General features: G+C 36.9%; 1 protein-coding gene across 3 annotated transcripts in view; it reads right to left on the minus strand.

Annotated features, from left to right (window-relative positions):
- NT5DC1 (5'-nucleotidase domain containing 1) overlaps positions 1-17,587 on the minus strand; it is a 260,894-nt gene that overhangs the window by 81,659 nt on the left and 161,648 nt on the right. The window lies entirely within an intron of this gene.

Here is a 17,587-nt window from a genome sequence, read left to right on the forward strand (position 1 = left end):
ACAGCTGCTGGAGAGGGTGCCCTCTCTGAAGCCTCCACATGCTCTGGCAAGCTGGTCGCTATGAAATTAAAATAACCAAACTTGGCTGCCAAAGAAAAAGTATGAAAGAACAATCACCCTGATTCATTGTAGAGGTTGGGGACTATAGAATGCCACATACAGTGCTACGCTTTTTCAACATTTTGGTTGGTTTTGTTGAAATGTCTCCCATCTGCCCCATATTTTTTATTCTCTGCTATAAAAAATGGCTTTCTGAGAAGGTGAAGGAGGAAAGAGAAAAGAATAAGTGATATTAAAAATAGAAAGATAACTAATATAAAAGGAAAAAGAAACCACCCACAATGATATTCATCCCTCTAGTATCATTTGGTATATTCCCTTACATCAAATTATGAAAACTATCAAAAGACCAACATATTTTTGTGCAAATGAAAACATATAAAGGTATGTCATATTCTCTAGGCCCATATTAATTTGATCCTATAATACAGTTCAAAGCACAAACAATTGCCTTTTTAAATTAAAATACAGTATTAACAGCATTTGCTTCAATAATTTCTTGGATAATTTTGCAGGAGAAAAAAACCAGGATCACTTTTAAAATATATTATACTTGGATTGTATTAGGGTACAAATGCAGAATAATTTACTACATTTGGTTCTTCAGCATATTGCTTTTGGATTATGGTAAATCTGGCTTACATGGTTCATTGAATCAAATTTCCTTTTTTCTACTCAGGCATCACCATCCTTCCAGTTTCCCAGGTTCATAAACTTGGCATTATCCTTGACTACTCATTCTCTCTCATCCCACATATCCACAACTTACTGCCAAATTTTGCCATTTCTACTTTCAAAACATCTCTTGTATCCAATCCTTTCTCTCTAAAATAATAGCACCTACCTCTGAGGATTGTTGTGAGGATTAAACAGATAACACATGTAAAGCTCTTAGCATAGTCCCTTGCACATAGTAGGTGCTATATAAATTTATTCCCTTCTCCCATTTCCTAGTAACCACCTTGTTTGAGGCCCTCATCACTTCTTGTCTAGATTATTGCTACAGCTTGCTATTTGTCTTCCTGCATCAAAACTCTCACCACTCCAGTCCAAGCTCCACAATGCTGCCAAAGTAATTTCCTTTTAACACAGATCTGACCATGGAACTCCCCTACTTAATCAATTCCAGAGGCTTCCTATTGCCTCTAGGATAAAATATGAACTCTGTTTAGCTCTGCAAGTTCTACACAACCTGGCCCCAACCTATACTTGCAGGCATGTTGGATAATACTCCTCATCATGAAATGTGCAATCCAACCAATTTGGTCTTTTTTTCTGTTCCTCACTCACAACACTCCACCTCTGTGTCCACACCTTTGTGCATGCCATGCCCCAGGCCTGGAATGCACTCTCCTTCCCTCTGCTTCACAGGGTCCCTCCGCTTGAAAACACTGCTCAAGCACCATCTTCTTCATGAATCCTTTCCTGGTTTCCCTAGTGGTTAGTATCTTCCTTCCCAAAATATTTCATATTGAATTACTTTGCATATATTTGTATTTAGTCATTTTTGATGTTAATGCTTTGTGAATTTTTTTATCTGTACTTGTCTCCTTTATCAGAAGGTTAAGGTTAGCATAGTGTTGGCACAGTGCTGGGCATATAGTAGATGCTTAATAAATATTTTATGCAATGATTTTACTATGGCAGGCAGGTCATGCCAGTTATGAGTTTTAGCACCAAAGAGAAAGGGAATGATCTTAAAAGCCAGGCTACTAGATTAAACAACTACAGAAATTCTTTTTTTTTTCTGTCTGGAAAATGTGTATAGTACAAACAGTCCAGGCCACAAAAATTGTCTAGAATATGATACTTTACATATTAGTAAATACAGGCAGTGATCTGTGTTTATGTTTTAATTCCCCTTTCCCCACAAATCCCAAAACTCTTGGAATTTTTTCCCTTTCTTCTCTTCATCTCATAGCTTCATTTGACCTATGAATTCTAAAAGAGGAATTTCTAAATAGAAAACTCCACAAAACTAATCCAAATTAGTTCACTCATTGAAAGCCTGATCTAATAGTGACAAATACATCTCAGTCACAGTTGCTATAAAACAGTACCACAAAAATGGTGATGAATGTCATAGGAACCTAAAGTCTGATTTTAATCTTGTTTCACACAAGTAGGAAGTCAACACTAAAGCTTTTCTTTTTTTTTAGTTACTGTAGGCTTGAGACATTTTTTCTTATAAATTCTTAAGTCCAAACTAATTATCAATCACTTTTAATTAACTCAAATGTTAAAATGAAGGTAGTGTTCACATTCCTATAATTCCAAAGAAACTTATTAAGTAATGATGCCCTGGTACTTCAGGTATAAAAATAAAACTGCTTTCTCATTTATAGAATTTTCCCTTTCTACTTAAGAGAAATGCATTCATAGTCTGAGATTATAAATGTTCTTTTTAAAAATTTTTCTTTTTGCTTTTTTTTGGAGGGGGGAAGTTAGGGCAATTAGGGTTACATGATTTGCCCAAGGTCACATGGCTAGTTTTTGTGTTAAGTTGAGGCTGGATTTGAACTCAGGTTCTCCTGACTCCAAAGCCAGTGCTCTATTCACTGCGCCACGTAGCCACCCCTAATTGTTCTTTTCTTGTAATCAACACCTTATGATATTATCATGGGTCTATAAAAATAATTGCTGTTGACTTTTTTGATTCCTGGGCAGGTTCTAGGGTATAAGTCATTTTAACTTGAAAATTCAGATATATTTAATTTATTTAAATAAGTTTATGGTAGATCCTTTCCTATTCTACTGGACCTCTCTGCCATTCTAGATATTGTTTCTAATGATTATTATAATGATTATATTGATTGAATTATAATGAATAGCATTATTATATATTATATTATTTTATATTATATTATATTACATTACATTATATTATATATAAATTACATTGAATCATTATAGTAGTTCACATCTGATCTCTCTCTTTGTTCTTTTCGCACTTCTCCTTTTTCACTTTTTTCTTTTTCTCTTTTCCTGAGTTCAGAATTATAAAAAATTTAAAGAATTTTTATTTAAAATATCCCCAGAAAAATTCTTGAAATTAACAAAGCTTACTCTAAATAGGATAAAATAAATTCAGTGTTATCCTAGTAATGCTTTTAGGGTAGTAGACCTTAAAAGTATAAAAGTTCTTAAAAACAAAAATCTTCCTAATAAAGGAATATTGGTAGCCAAAAAGGGAGAAACACATAGGGGGAATGAAGAACAATTTTTAATTTTAATATGCGTGCACATTCTCAATACCTGAAAATTCTTTTCTCCATGGGACATAGGTAAACTAAGGCAAGATATACTAGAAAAACAATGGTTTTGTAATCACTCTTCACTACCTTCATGATTTTTGGTGAAACACAGTACATACCAGCTAGAATGCTGTATTTGGAGTATAAGGAAGGCCTGGGCTCAAATTCCAGAGACATTTACTGCTTGTATGGCCCTAAGTGAGTCCCTTCACATTCCCCTGCCACAGTTTCCTCATGTGTAAAATAAAGGTGCTTGGTCTTAACAGCCTCTCAGGTCCCTTCCAGCTCTAAATCTATGATTTTTTGGTAGCAGATGTTGCTATGTGAAGACTCAGAACCAAATTTTTAAACCTTTCCTTGATTTGACTGGATCTGTGGTTTCCTTAAAGTGAGTACTTTCTCTTCTGGTACAAACACAATCATTCCATACTTTCTCAACCTTGTGTGTGGTTCCTTGTCCATATCACTTCATAAATTCAACAAACATACTGGAAGCCTTTCTCTGGCTCTTTGAATGATCTCAGGGAAACCAAATAAAGCTGTCCAGATGGCTCTCATTTTCTATCCACAACCAGGCTACCTCTGTCTGTGGTCATATGCATCTGTAATAATGCCTTTTGTGTGGTTTCTCTCCAGTTGTTGTTGGTAACATGTCATGATTTGTTTATATCTACCATGCGTTTTTCATAGGTCTTGATAGGGACAGGGATAAAACGACCTGATCTGTTTTCACTGGTACAGGGAAGTCCCACATAAGGAAACTCCCTCTACCAATAACATGTAATCTTAAATAAATATTGCCTAAAGTATTGAGAGGTTAAGTGATTTGGTCACAGACTCAGTATGTGTTCTCAGCAAGACTTGAATCCAGGATTTCTAAGCTCTAAGGCCAAACACTCTAGCTCTTCTATCCCACTGTCTCTATGTGATTCTTCAAGTTGCTTGTCATTTTAATTCAGAAACCACAGCACTGGTGTTAAAAGAGATGAATTGTTGCAGTAATGAGAAGACTATATGCCAATGAAAGCACTACACAGTATCCCAAATACAGCCTATTTCCATCTCTCAGTCTAGCAAATTATCTAGCTATAGTAATATAAATTGATTGACTAATTCAATGGGTTGCCACAGAATCACAGATTTTGAACTAAAGGGTACCTCAAATGTCATGGGGTCCATTTTACATATGAGGAAGCTGAGGCCCAGAGTAGTGAAGTGACAATTCACAGAAGTTTTGTGTCCAAACCCACTGTCCTTTCTATTGCACCACACTACCATCCCTCCTTCTAGTCGTATGTCATTTTTTGAGCACTATGTTTCTCATTCATTTCATTCTTTCTCTGAGAAAGACTCTTCTGATAGCTAATGGTGACATGCTGGTGATACTGGTTTCTCAAAGGATATGCCAGGGAAATGTAAACTCTGGTAGGTACTAATAGCTAGAAACGTTGCATATGGTTTCATTTGCAGGCAGTCGTCTCTACTAGGACCAGCTTGGAGGTCATTAGTATGTTGTCCAATAGCTGATGAATTCTTTCTCTACAATACATGAATCAAGGAAAAGCACAAAATAACTCTCAGCCCCATGTAGCCCTCTTCTATTTCTGTAGTGATGGCAGTGGTAGAAATGAGAGTAGAAGGTATTCAGAATCACACAGTTTTTCAAAGTCATCTATAAACACAAATTTAACTGTTGATATTCTAAATGTGATATTCTGGTTCAGCGACCAACAAACTGGCATTACTTCTCCTGGAAGGAACTGAACCATCAATATTGAATTTTAAAATTAAACCAGAAGAAATAAAGATGTTCCAGGTAAATGGAAGCATGGATCATGGGTTCTCTTTAGAAAGGCAAATAACCTTAAAGTTGTCTTCATTTTTTGCCCAAAAGTTAAGAAGAAAAATATATCCACAGAACATTTGGTCACTTTTGTCTTTCAGTGCTCACAAGTCTAAGTAAAAAGACTACCATGAAGTGAACTCTAGCATGAACGCAAATATCCCTGGAGGTAGAGAAATTTCACGAAGAATTTGAGAAACTCCTCCAAACAAAATCAGACGTTTTTTGAATTCCAAAGATACACATAGCTATGTACACTATATGTGTGTGTATTTATATATATATATGTATGTATATATATAAATATAAAATATAAATATAATATAAAAAATAAAAGAAAGATGGGAAAAGTAACTACTCTAAACCAAACATTCATGTGTATATATATATATATATGTATATGTATATATATATATATATATATATATAGACACATAGAAAGAAAGCAAAAGTTATATTGGAAAATATGGTTTGAGATTAAGAAAAAAAAAGTAGTTAAAGACTTGTAGACTACTTGGAAGTCTCCTGTCTAAATGAAATTAATACTTTCATCAAGAAGAGAGCAGGGAAGTACTGACATCATGGTGGAAAAAATTTAAAATCAAATCTGTCTTGATAGATAGGAAACAATTGGTTATTGATGTGGCAGTCATTTCCACATCAGTTATCTATGTGCCAGAGCTCAGACAAGCAATGCATTAGGTCAAAAGAAAAAATAAACACAAAATTAGAATAAAAACAAAGACAAACAGAAATTGCATGCAATCTCGAGAAATTTAATTTGGCCTATCTAAACAAGGTATTGATAATGAGAAAGAGGAAACATAAAGGAAGAGACATTGACAGACTCATATGTCCTACAGGAATTCTACTAAAGTAAAGTCACAACAAACAGGATAAAAGACCTTTGTAACTGATTCAATCAGGGACTATATGATCTTTTTGACCAGTAGAGACACAGTAGCAAAGGGAAACAGCAATATAAATCTACACTCATTCATAAAATCTTGTTTGATTTGGAAGAGGCATTATAAAAAACTCTGCATTATTACTTCAAAAAACAGGTTCCAACAACAGAAGGAAAGATGACATTGTAGAAAGTACTAATCCAAAATTGTCTTGAAAGCCTTAAGGGATGAAAATGAAAGGTCAACAAAAGTATGAAAAATAGAAAAGGTCTATACAAACTTTTACAACAAAATCTTTTACACCAACAATCTTTTACGTCCCTTTTATTTGGACTCTAACCTTATAGGTCCTTATGTGCTACATGAAGAAATTGAAAGGGGGGTGGCCAGGTGGCACAGTGAATAGAGGGCCAGCCCTGGAGTCAGGAGGACGAACCTGAGTTCAAATCTGACCTCAGACACTTAACACTTACTAGCTGTGTGACCTTGGGCAAGTCACTTAACCCCAATTGTCTTGTCTCCTCCCTCCAAAAAAGCAAAAAGAAAAAACAAAAGAAGAAATTGAAAGGACACAAAATAAAAGGAAGATGGGAAAAACAACTACTCTAAACCAAACATTCAGCAAGGAGGTATATACTATAAGTAAAATAAATTTGAAAGTACATTGAGGAATTAATTATGAAATTATCTGAAAGAGAATAGGGCACAAATGCTTAGAAAAATATTATTGTTGTCATTATTAACACTCTGTCCCCAAAGTGACTGAGAAAATAACCATGGCTTTATATGCCTGTTTTCTGAGTTTTACTAAATATTCTTGATGAAAGTATGAGAACTGAACAAACTTAGGCAAATAATATCCTATTTCAGACCATGTTTATGGTCATAATTGATTAAAAGTTGAGAGAATGTAAGATTCCATTGTGTTTATTGTTTGTTGACTATTAAAAAGTATTTGATCTAATAAGGCAAAAGGCTGACTAGCCTGTGTGCCCATCCAATAAGATGCCCCCTATAAATGTTACATTTATCAAAGATTCTTTGAAAGATTTAACAGAGATTATTTTGTTCAAAAGCCTTTTGACTATTATCTCCAAGAAAAGCATAAAACAGGGAGACCTAAATATCCCTGTAGCAGCAAGCACCCCAAGCGTCCCCAGGGTTTGCTGCCAACATAGGTTCTTAGATCTTCTTTATTAAAGGAAAGCAACTCAAAATGGGTTGACAAGCTTACTTTAATCAGTCAAATATGTATCATTTACCTAGTTCAGGGAAAAAGGTCAGCACCCCGAACTTCAGATTATATAGACAGAATTATCACGACAGAGAAATAGATCAAACAGACAGTTTCCAAACTGTCCAACCATTACATCCAAACCAAATCAACATCTGGGTTTTTCAAAGCCGGGGGGAGCTCTCAACAATGGCTTCCCAGAGTCTCATCTGATCAAATCACAGAACACTTCTCAAAGTGAGCCCCAAAACAAAGCCTCAAATCAGGGTTTATATAGCTTTCTCCTGGCTCAGAGAATGTAACAACCTTCTGGACCCACTGGACAATCAAAAAGTATCTACTGAAAAACAAGCCTCCCACCCCAGGCTCCCAGTGCACTTTAGCCTAGGGACAGGGAAGATCTTAAAAATTTACATTCCCATTACAATCCCTCAAATATGTTTGTCAGCATAATAATGTCTAATGGTGAATACAAAAAGAAGATTCCCAATAGATGGTGAAGTCCCCCAACTGCTCCTTGTAGCAGATTACATTGTACCAATATTATTAATCCCAGGGACACTGAAGAGCCTCCTAAATAAGATCCACGATGACTCAAATTTGGCTTAATCATCTACACACACAAAAAAAGATAAGTAGATGAATCATGCCTGTTGTCCAGATTATATCTAACATGAGTTAGTGATATGAACAACCCACAGTGGCAGCCTATCAGTACAATGTCTGGGCCAAACCGACCAATGGACAGTGAACTAGGCTCAGAAATGAAGAGAAGAGTAAGCTAGATGGCCTTTGGTGAAATTTCATAATGGGCTTTCAAGCTTTTCCCTTAAATATTGAGTCATGGATGCAAGTCATGGAATACCATAGACTTCAAAGTTTCAGATCACTCAAAGGGCAATGGAAAGATAATCAACAGATAGCCCGTGTACTCCAATAATACCCATGCAAAATCAAAATCTAGAAGAAAGTTCTTTTTTTTCTATTAGGTAGACTGTTACAGAAGATTTATATGAAGGTATGAACAATAGTTTTATGGAACGAGAGGATAAGGATGTGTTGCAATCTGTACCAGTGGAAGGAGTAACCATAATAATTACAACCCCATTTGGGTAGTCAAATAATGACCACTTTCCCCTTGTGTCAACTATCCAAGTCTAAGTTCCAAGACTTAGTTTGGAGTGTAATGGACACCGAGATATAACAGGGCAGCTAGGCCAATTATGATTGATAGGAGTGTTTATTAACCGGCCGGAGCTGCCTCTCAGACTGAAAGACAGCATCGAGCTTTCTGTTAGACATAATTTTATAGACAATGTGATTGGTAGCAACAGAATATGTTTCTAAGGAGTACAATGTCTTTAGCATTGTGTCTATTGAGGCAAAACATTCTCAGTATTATTCTCATTGAAGCAAAGCATTCTCAGTATTATTCCTATTGAAACAAAGCCTTGGTATTATTTCTACTGAAGTGAAGTGAAGCCATAGTTCCTTAGCAAAGCCTTGGATACAAACATAAACAAACCTGAAACTGTAGGAATCTGTGGCATGTTTTAGCAACACAGGTGAAACATTTCTTTACTATTGGAGCCTATTAGGTGGTTTCCAAGGAACCCAGTAGGGGTCCCCTCTAGCAGGTTTAAGGGGGCTCTAGTGTATAATTTCTGGTGGGCACTTCAGGAGGACATTCTCATGTTTTTCACAAAATTTTTTAATTCTTTCCTCTTCCTCTGAAGTAGATGGCCTATAAACCACAATTATTTTAGAAGTGATATCTGTTTAAATATCATAATGTTGATTAACAAGGCTATGGGAGTGGAAAGTACATATCCTGTGAGATCTAGTCATTTTGTTAGGAAAACAACTATATATTAAGAGCAAAAAGCATCAATAAAACTTTAAAACAAACAAAACCAAAAGGGGTTGGTGCAGCATAAAAATTAATCTGATTTCATAAGCCTTTTCAAATCCTGCCAGGTTGACTGCTGGAGACAGCCCATCAACAGATTTCTATTTGAAGCCCTTTTAGGGCAGCAAGGTGGCACGGTGGATACGGTGCCAGCCCTGGAGTCAGCAGGACCTGTGTTCAAATCCAGCTGCACACTTACTAGTTGTGTGGTCCTGGGCAAGTCACTTAACCTGGTTGGCCCCAGATACTAGCTGTGTGACTCTGGGCAAATCACTTAACCCTGTTTGCCTCAGTTTCCTTATCTGTAAAATGAGCTGGAAAAGGAAATGGTAAATCACTCCAGTATCTTTGTCAAGAAAATCCCAAATGGGGTCACAGAGAATCAGATATGAAATGACTCAACAACAACAACCAGTTTCATAGCCCCTGTCCCAGTCTACACTACAAAGGCATCAGATGAGGGAAACCATGGTCATCTCCATACTACAACGAAGCACTGGAGAAGGATATTAGTGAAGCTGAATGCAGGAAAATTTTAATTAAATTTTCCATGTTTTTGTTGTGTGTCTCCTGTGTGCCCATCACTGTATGCTAATTATTGACTAAAGATGTTTCTCCTTGCCCTGTCAACATTCTTGAAAGTATCACTTTCTTATCTCTTAAAAGCAGATGAAGACAAGTATAATCTCCATGAAGGATGCCATTTACTGTCTAAGAAGCATCCAAATATGAAAAGGCTCATCACCAACAGTTTGGTCACTAGGTAACGAAATCTTTATTCACAATAGTGGGAGGAGATTGGCAGAAAAAGTGCCAGAGGATGCCAAAATCAGAGTTTTTAGGTCTCAAGAAGTGTGCCCAAATGTATGTCAAATTTTGTCATTATGATATTTTTCTTTATGTGAATTTTTGCTATTTTATTGTTAATGGTGTACAGAAATGCTAATGACATTTAAACCTCTTCTTTGTTTATGTTTTTATTCTTCTTGACTAAAAGTCAAAATAATCATTTCTAAAACAATCTAATAGTAATGAAGAGAACAGAAAGCCCTACCTTCACACTTCTAAGCAGAAGTGATTCATGTTTCTCAATTATAAATAACAGTAGCTCTTGTTTTCAAAAAAACATTTTTATTATATTAAGGTACATTCCTTCCATTAACACAGTCTTTAGTGTTTTAAAAATAAATATATCTTATATCATCTTCCTCTGTGAAGCCTTTTTGGAATATTCCTACCACTCCTACCTCCCTTGACTCTTCTCCTTCGTATACTTAGGAACTTCATAAAAAAGAACTTCATCTACAACTTTTTGTACTCACACATCAGTAGGACCCTCTGAATGAAGGGTAGAGAAGATGAACTCCTCCAAAAACCTCTACCTGAGGAGGGGAGATCAGGCCAGCCAACATCAAGCTCTTATGTGGGATACCTTCTCTTTCTTCCCCTTGCTTCCTTCTGTGTGTTGTCTTCCCCTATTAGATTATAATCTCTTTGAGGGCAGAAATTGTCTTTCTCTTTTGGATTTGTATCCCCAGCCCTTAGTACACAGTAGGTGCTTAATAAATGTTGACTTATTGACTATATCACAGTGTTCAGCCCTTTACTATATAGTTCCTTGCACTAGTCTCTCAATCATTGCACATACTCAGATCTTGCCTTGAAAGACAGAAAACTTTTTATAGACAAAGATGATATATGCTACTTCTCTTATTATAGCCATCAACATATACTTTTTGGAACATACTAGGCTCTTCAGCTAGAAAAAGATCACTGGCAAACATTCCCTCAGTATTAGTTTCAAAAGTAAAGGCAAATACAAACTAATTTACCAATGGCCATATCATTTTTTAAAACCTTTGACCCCCTCTAGTGCCAAGGAGAGGGAGTACAGTGCCTGGTGAAAAATATTTTAACAAACTGCTTCTCTCACTAACAGTTGTTAACAACATCTCTGGATAAATAAACAATACCATAACTACAGGTTTTACTTAATATTAATATGGGATGGCCAGGTGGTTTTGATTTCAAAAATAACTTCTAATTATATGAAAGACAAAAATAGATCTTACAGAAAAGCAATTAATGTGCAAATGGACAATAATAAAGTACTTTACAAATACCATAGGATTTTACTTCAAAATGAATTCAGTAAAATTTTCTTCTACATAACCACAGTACTTTAATATTATTTGTGTTTTGCCAAATTGTTCCTGCACTGGGTTATTACTTTAAAAATATTTCTGGTCAAAATGGGCACATGATTTAGACATAAAGGGTGATGTCATAAGCAAATTAGGAGAGCAAAGAATAATTTACCTGTCAGATCTATGGAGAAGGGAAAAATTTAAGACCAAATAAGAGAGGGAGGGCATTATCATTACATTAAAAAATTTTTGCACAAACAAAACAAATGCACCCAAGATTAGAAGGAAAGAGGAAAAATGGGAAACAATTTTTACTGCCAATATTTCTGATAAAGGCCTCATTTCTCAAATATATAGAAAACTGAGTCAAATTAATTTATAAGAGTACGTAATCCCCCAATTACTAAATGGTCAAAGGATATGAACAAGCAATTTTCAGATGAAGACATCAAAGCTATCTACAAGCATATGAAACAATGCTCTAAATTATTATTATTATTTTGCTTATTTGAGGGCAATTGGGGTTAAGTGACTTGCCCAAGGTCACATGGCTAGTAAGTGTGTGAGGCCGTATTTGAACTCAGGTCCTTCTAACTCCAGGGCTGGTGTTCTATTCACTGTGCCACCCTCTAAATCATCATTGATTAGAGAAATGCAAATTAAAACAACTTTGAGGTATCACCTCATACCTATCATATTGGCTAATATGACAGAAAAGGAAAATGATAAATGTGGATGAAGATGTAGAAAATCTGGACACTAATGCATTGGTGGTGGAGTTGTGAAAAGATCCGACCGTTCTGGAGAGCAATTTGGAACTATGCCCAAAGGGCAATGAAACTGGGCATATACCCTTTGATCCAGCAATGTGTGTGTGTGTGTGTGTGCGTGTATCGCTAGCCATCGTAATCTATATCTTGCCACTGGACCCTGATGGCTCCAGGAGAGAATGAGTCTGGTGGCTTTGCACAGTCCTGTCTAACTTAAATCCAATTTACTTGTAAATCATCATATCTCCTTCCTGATGTCATGGTCTTCTTTGAGAATGGAGGACAAACAAAAACAACAACCATTGCTATATATGTATCCCAAAGAAATCATAAAAATGGGAAAAGGGCCTACATGTAGAAAGTCACTTATAGCAGATCTTTTTGTGGTGGCAAAGAATTGGAAATTGAGGGAATGCCTATTGATTGGGGAATGGCTGAACAAATGATGACATATGAATGTGATAGAATACTATTGTGCTATAAGAAATGATGAGCAGGTAGATTTCAGAAAAACCTTGAAAGACTTACACGAACTGATGCTGAGTGAAATGAACAGAACCAGGAGAATGTTGGAAAGAGTAACAGCCACATTGTATGATGATCAAATATGATTAACTTAGCTCTTCTCAGCAATACAATGGTCCAAGATAATTCCACAAGACTTATGACAGAAAATGCTATCCACATCCAGAGAAAGAATTATGGAGTCTGAATGTGGATTGAAGCATATTAATTTCACTTTTGGAAAAAAAAAAGTTTTGTGGCTTTTCCTTTTCGTTCTGTGTCTTCTTTCACATGACTAATGTGAAAATAAGTTTACATGACTGCACATGTATAACATCAGATGTTTGCCATGTTCAGGGGGTGGGGTGGTGGGAGGGAGGAAGGGAAAAAAATTTGCAACTCAAAATCTTTTAAAAAGTGAATGTTGAAAACTATCTTTACATGTAATTAGGAAAAACAAAATGCTATTTACAAAAAAAAAAGTTCTGATTCACCAGGACAGCTAAAATCATTTTGTAAATTTGCTCATAATGTAATTTTTATGCCATTTTAGTTGGCAGCTAGGTGGAGCAGTGGATAGACTGCCAGGCCTGGAGTGAGTTAGACCTGAATTCAAATCCAGTCTCAGATACTTACTAGTTGTGTGATCCTAGGCACTTTACCTGTTTGTCTCAATTTTCTCATCAGTAAATGCTGGGGATAATAATAGCAGCTACCTCCCAGGGTTATTGGGAAGATCAAATGAGATAATAATTATAAAGTGCTTAAACCCAGTGCCTGGCATATAGTAAGCACTATGTAAATGTTAGCTATTATTGTTGTTATAATTATACAGGAAGATGGTGGACTAACTTGCCTCTGGAGTCAACTACAGTTCTGACATTCTGATTCTGAAATGAATGGCTATCATCCGAAAAGGCAGCTTCTATTACCTAAAAAGCCATTTTGCATTCTGAAGCATTATAAATGCTCCCTAAGAATAAAGGTTATTTTATCCTTTTTATTTCCAGTGTCTAGCCCAGTGGCTAGACATAGGAGGTGCTTCAAAGGTGCTTGCTTGTTGAAAGATGAAGAGAGGTGAGGGCAACACATAATAGCTGTGTCTATGTACCTGCAGAGCTGTCATGCAGAAGAAAGTTTAGACAAGTTCTGCTTGCCAGAAGAAGGCAATGAGTGAAAATTGCAAAACGGCAATTTAGATTTAATGTTAGCACAACTTATAAGTTCTTCCTCACTGGATGTCTTCAAACAGAAGTTGGATAAATATATGTAATTTGTAGTAGCATATTTTTAGAGCTGTAGTGGGGATTATTTTTCAGGTCAAGTTTGTACAAGATGGTCTCCAAGGTTCCATCCTACTATAAAACTAAGATTTTGTGATTTGGCATGAATCTCTGATAAGAATGAAGAAAGGGAGGAGATAAAGGTAATCTGAACGTTTTGATCTTTGGTAACAGGGATATTGGCATTGACAGGCACACTTTTCATAAATAAATATGTACTTCCTCCATAAAATCCTACTCTAGTACCTAACTCTGGCACAGAGGTGAATGGAGTTTATGAAAGCTAACAGAACATCAGAAGGGAAAAGACTGATTCTTTCAGGTGATATTCCAGTTGGCCAAATCTTTACAATCTTGGAATTGATTGAAAGGCATAGAAAATATAAGATCTTGTTTATATTTATTGTTTGTTCTCCTAAAACAACAACAACAACATTAGATTAAGTAGAGCAAAATTTCCCTTTAGAGGTTCTCTTTCCACAAGGTGTCTCTCATGGAAATGAGAAAGTCATACAAGATATATTGAAACACAGAGATAATTTTATGCAGTGACCCTCTTGACCATTGATACCAAATGAGATATGAAACACTAAGATTCATGCTTGGCAAAGGTTTGTGATGCTAACTGAGGATGTTCAGTGAAGAATTCAAGTTGAAGGGGGATTTCCTAAAGATGGTGGAATACTCCAGATGTTCCTATCAATGGATGATATTGTACTGATTATATTTAAATTCTGGAATATTGCAGAACTCCCTAAATAAGATTCATCATCATGCTACAGAGGAAAAGCAAATGGATAAAGAACAAGTACTATCAAGACTATGATGTTCAGTTGATTAGACAGCTCAAAGAGCTCAACTATCAGTACACACATACACGCCCCTTGGATAGATAATGCAAAAGTACAATGAAATGGGCCCAAAAGAAACAAGAGGAGGAGAGCAACCTGTTGTCTTTGTGAAATTAAAAAGTTCCTTTAATTACTATAAGCTGCTTCTCCTTCCTCCTCCTCCTCCTCCTTTTTTTAAAAGGGGCCCATCTTTATAAAACCAGTATCACTTAGAGGGCAATGGAACAATGAGCAAACTTTGTGGGCAGTCAATTTTACAAGCAATCAATCAGAAAGTAATACATAAAAGCCATTATCAAATAAATAAATAATAAAAACATGATGCTAATGATTACATGGTGAGAACAAGGGATAGGGGATGGACAGCCTTCATAGTTTAATGCTGGTCTTACAATGTTAAGAAAACCTAAAGAAAACCCCACCAGATTTGGCGAATCCCTTGTGACAATACACACACATAATTCTCCCTCTGTGCCCATTGTCTCAGGGGTAGGCTAGGGTGTGGTGGGAACTCCAGCCTGGAGAGGATGCCCAAGGATGTCTCAATGAGGGTAAGTAAATGGAAAGAGTGTAATAAAAAAAGCTCTAAGACAAAGAGAAGTTTATGGACTATGAAATAGGAATGCCAGAAGGCACAGTAGAAGAGGTGGGCAGGGTCTCAATGAGACATGAGTGGGGTAGCGTTGAGATGGATGGGGATGAGAAAATGGGAAGCAGGGGCTGGGAATAGTTTGTTCCTAAATGGTTGGTGATTGAATAATACCTGTTTCTTTTCTTATCCTTGCATTATTCAATGAAAAGCTTATTAGTAATCAAAGCCCTACCCCCTCCCAATTCTTGCCTACCAATAGTGTCCTTTGGAGACAGTGAGCATTTTTATTTATGTGTCAGGCTCAACTTCTCCAAGGAGTGTTCATCAGCTTCTCCTTAGAACTGCCTGGGAACATGTAAGACGTGTTGATACACAGTTCCTCTCTGGGTACTGTTTGGCCTATAGGACTGGATGATTCCTATCTGAGCTTCCTCCTTTTACCTAGCTCATAGGATTGTGAGGAAAGTGCTTGGTGAACTTTAAATTCCTATATAAATGTGTACTATTGCCTGGGAATGTCAAGGTCTTATCAAAAGAGGGGGTACCTTATTCTCAGACAAAACTATATTCTAAGAAAATGGTTCAGATCAAAGCCTAGAGGACTACATTATCATCTAGGTATGAAAACTGGGAATACTGGACCTAGAATTCCTGTTCTAACAAACTGGGTTTATATTTATTTATTTAGAAAAAAATTGTTTTCCCCAGGAATAAACTCTATTAATATACCAGATCCTATGTAGCACAATGTCCCTCCACCCACAAGTGGACATAAACTATGAACCCTACCTCTAAAGAACTATCCTATAGGACCACTGACAGAAGAGAGGCATGGAGAATCCCAGGAAATTACATATTGACTCCATCTTGAGATCCTAAACTGTAAAGTCACTCCTATCCATTCCTCATTTTCATAGGTCACTGTCTCTACAACAGGGAATAATCTGGGTCCAGCAATTCCTTTCCCATTCCCACCTTGAAGCCTTTGTCCAGAACACTTTCCTTCCCCTGAATTTTCCCAGTGGTACCAGCAGCAAGGAACTGAGGCTGTATTAAAGGAAAGAATTGGAAATCAGGAGGAAGATAAATATTAGGGAGCTCCATTCTCCAGTTATCCTCTCTACCCAGACTGTTGTCAGAGGCAGAAGTTGTGATTGTTTTGCCCTTCATTCTCAAACAAAACCATGACATCAGAGAGGTGATACCATGACATGTGAGTGATGAAACACTAATAAAGTCAGCCCCAGCCCCAACATTCTAACTTCCTTATGTACCTCACTAAACAATAGGCATGCCCTGATTTGACCACACAGTCTAGCTTTAACCACATCACAGACCTCAATACAGGCTCAATAAAGCCACTGCCTCTAGCTGTTAGAGGTGGTCTAACTTTGAATTCTTTGAGGTGATGACCCCCCACAACAAACTATGAAAACATAACACAAGTGAAGTGTATTTAAGTGAGGGAGGGCTTTGCAAAGTCACCAGCCTCACTTTCTCCTCTGGAGCCTTCTTGGACCAGTGGCAAGATATAGATCAGGACCACTGGAAATGGCCCCTGGCTAGAAGGCAGAATCTTGCTTAAAGGGAAAGGTGGAGGATGGATAGGCCAAGGTGTATAGGAGGTACAATACTTGTAGTCAAATATTTACTACGTGTCTTATACCCAGAGGCTACCTCCTGAGGTGGGCCTTTCTTGATACCACACCCCCTCCTCATACATTGCTACCTTTTTTCCTCCTCCAATTGTAACTAGTTAATCAGTGAAGGGGAAGGAAATCTTTGTTTCTGAAAGCTGAGAGCCTAGGATCAAATGCTGGACCTGCTATTTACCTTTGGCAAAACACAAGTGTCTAAGCCTTAGTGTCTTCAATGGTAAAATGTGTGGGTTTGGGGTCTACTAGACTCTAAAGTTCCTTTTTGTTCAAAATCTCTGAACCTATTTTGTCTTCCTCAAGTAAAATTTAAACTCCAAGAGGGAAGCAACTCACTTTTTCTTTTTTGCATCTCCAGCACCTAGCAGGGTTTCTCGAGGTTAAATGGATACCCATTTTATCAATCAGGCCACAGAGGCTCAGAAAGGTGAGTAAACAGCTGGCAGGTAATATGGACAGGAAAGAAATTCCTGGGTGGGCCTTCAGTAATCAGACCACCTTTAGATCCCTCCCCTCCCTCCATCCTTAGGAACAGTGCTGGAGCAGGAGCCAGTCAGACCTCCTTCCTTCCAGCCTC

This window comes from Petaurus breviceps, unplaced genomic scaffold (genome assembly GCF_028583685.1).
Source record: "Petaurus breviceps papuanus isolate PSGF00001 unplaced genomic scaffold, PetGlider_PUasm1.0 90977, whole genome shotgun sequence".
NCBI classification, from domain to species: Eukaryota; Metazoa; Chordata; class Mammalia; order Diprotodontia; family Petauridae; genus Petaurus; species Petaurus breviceps.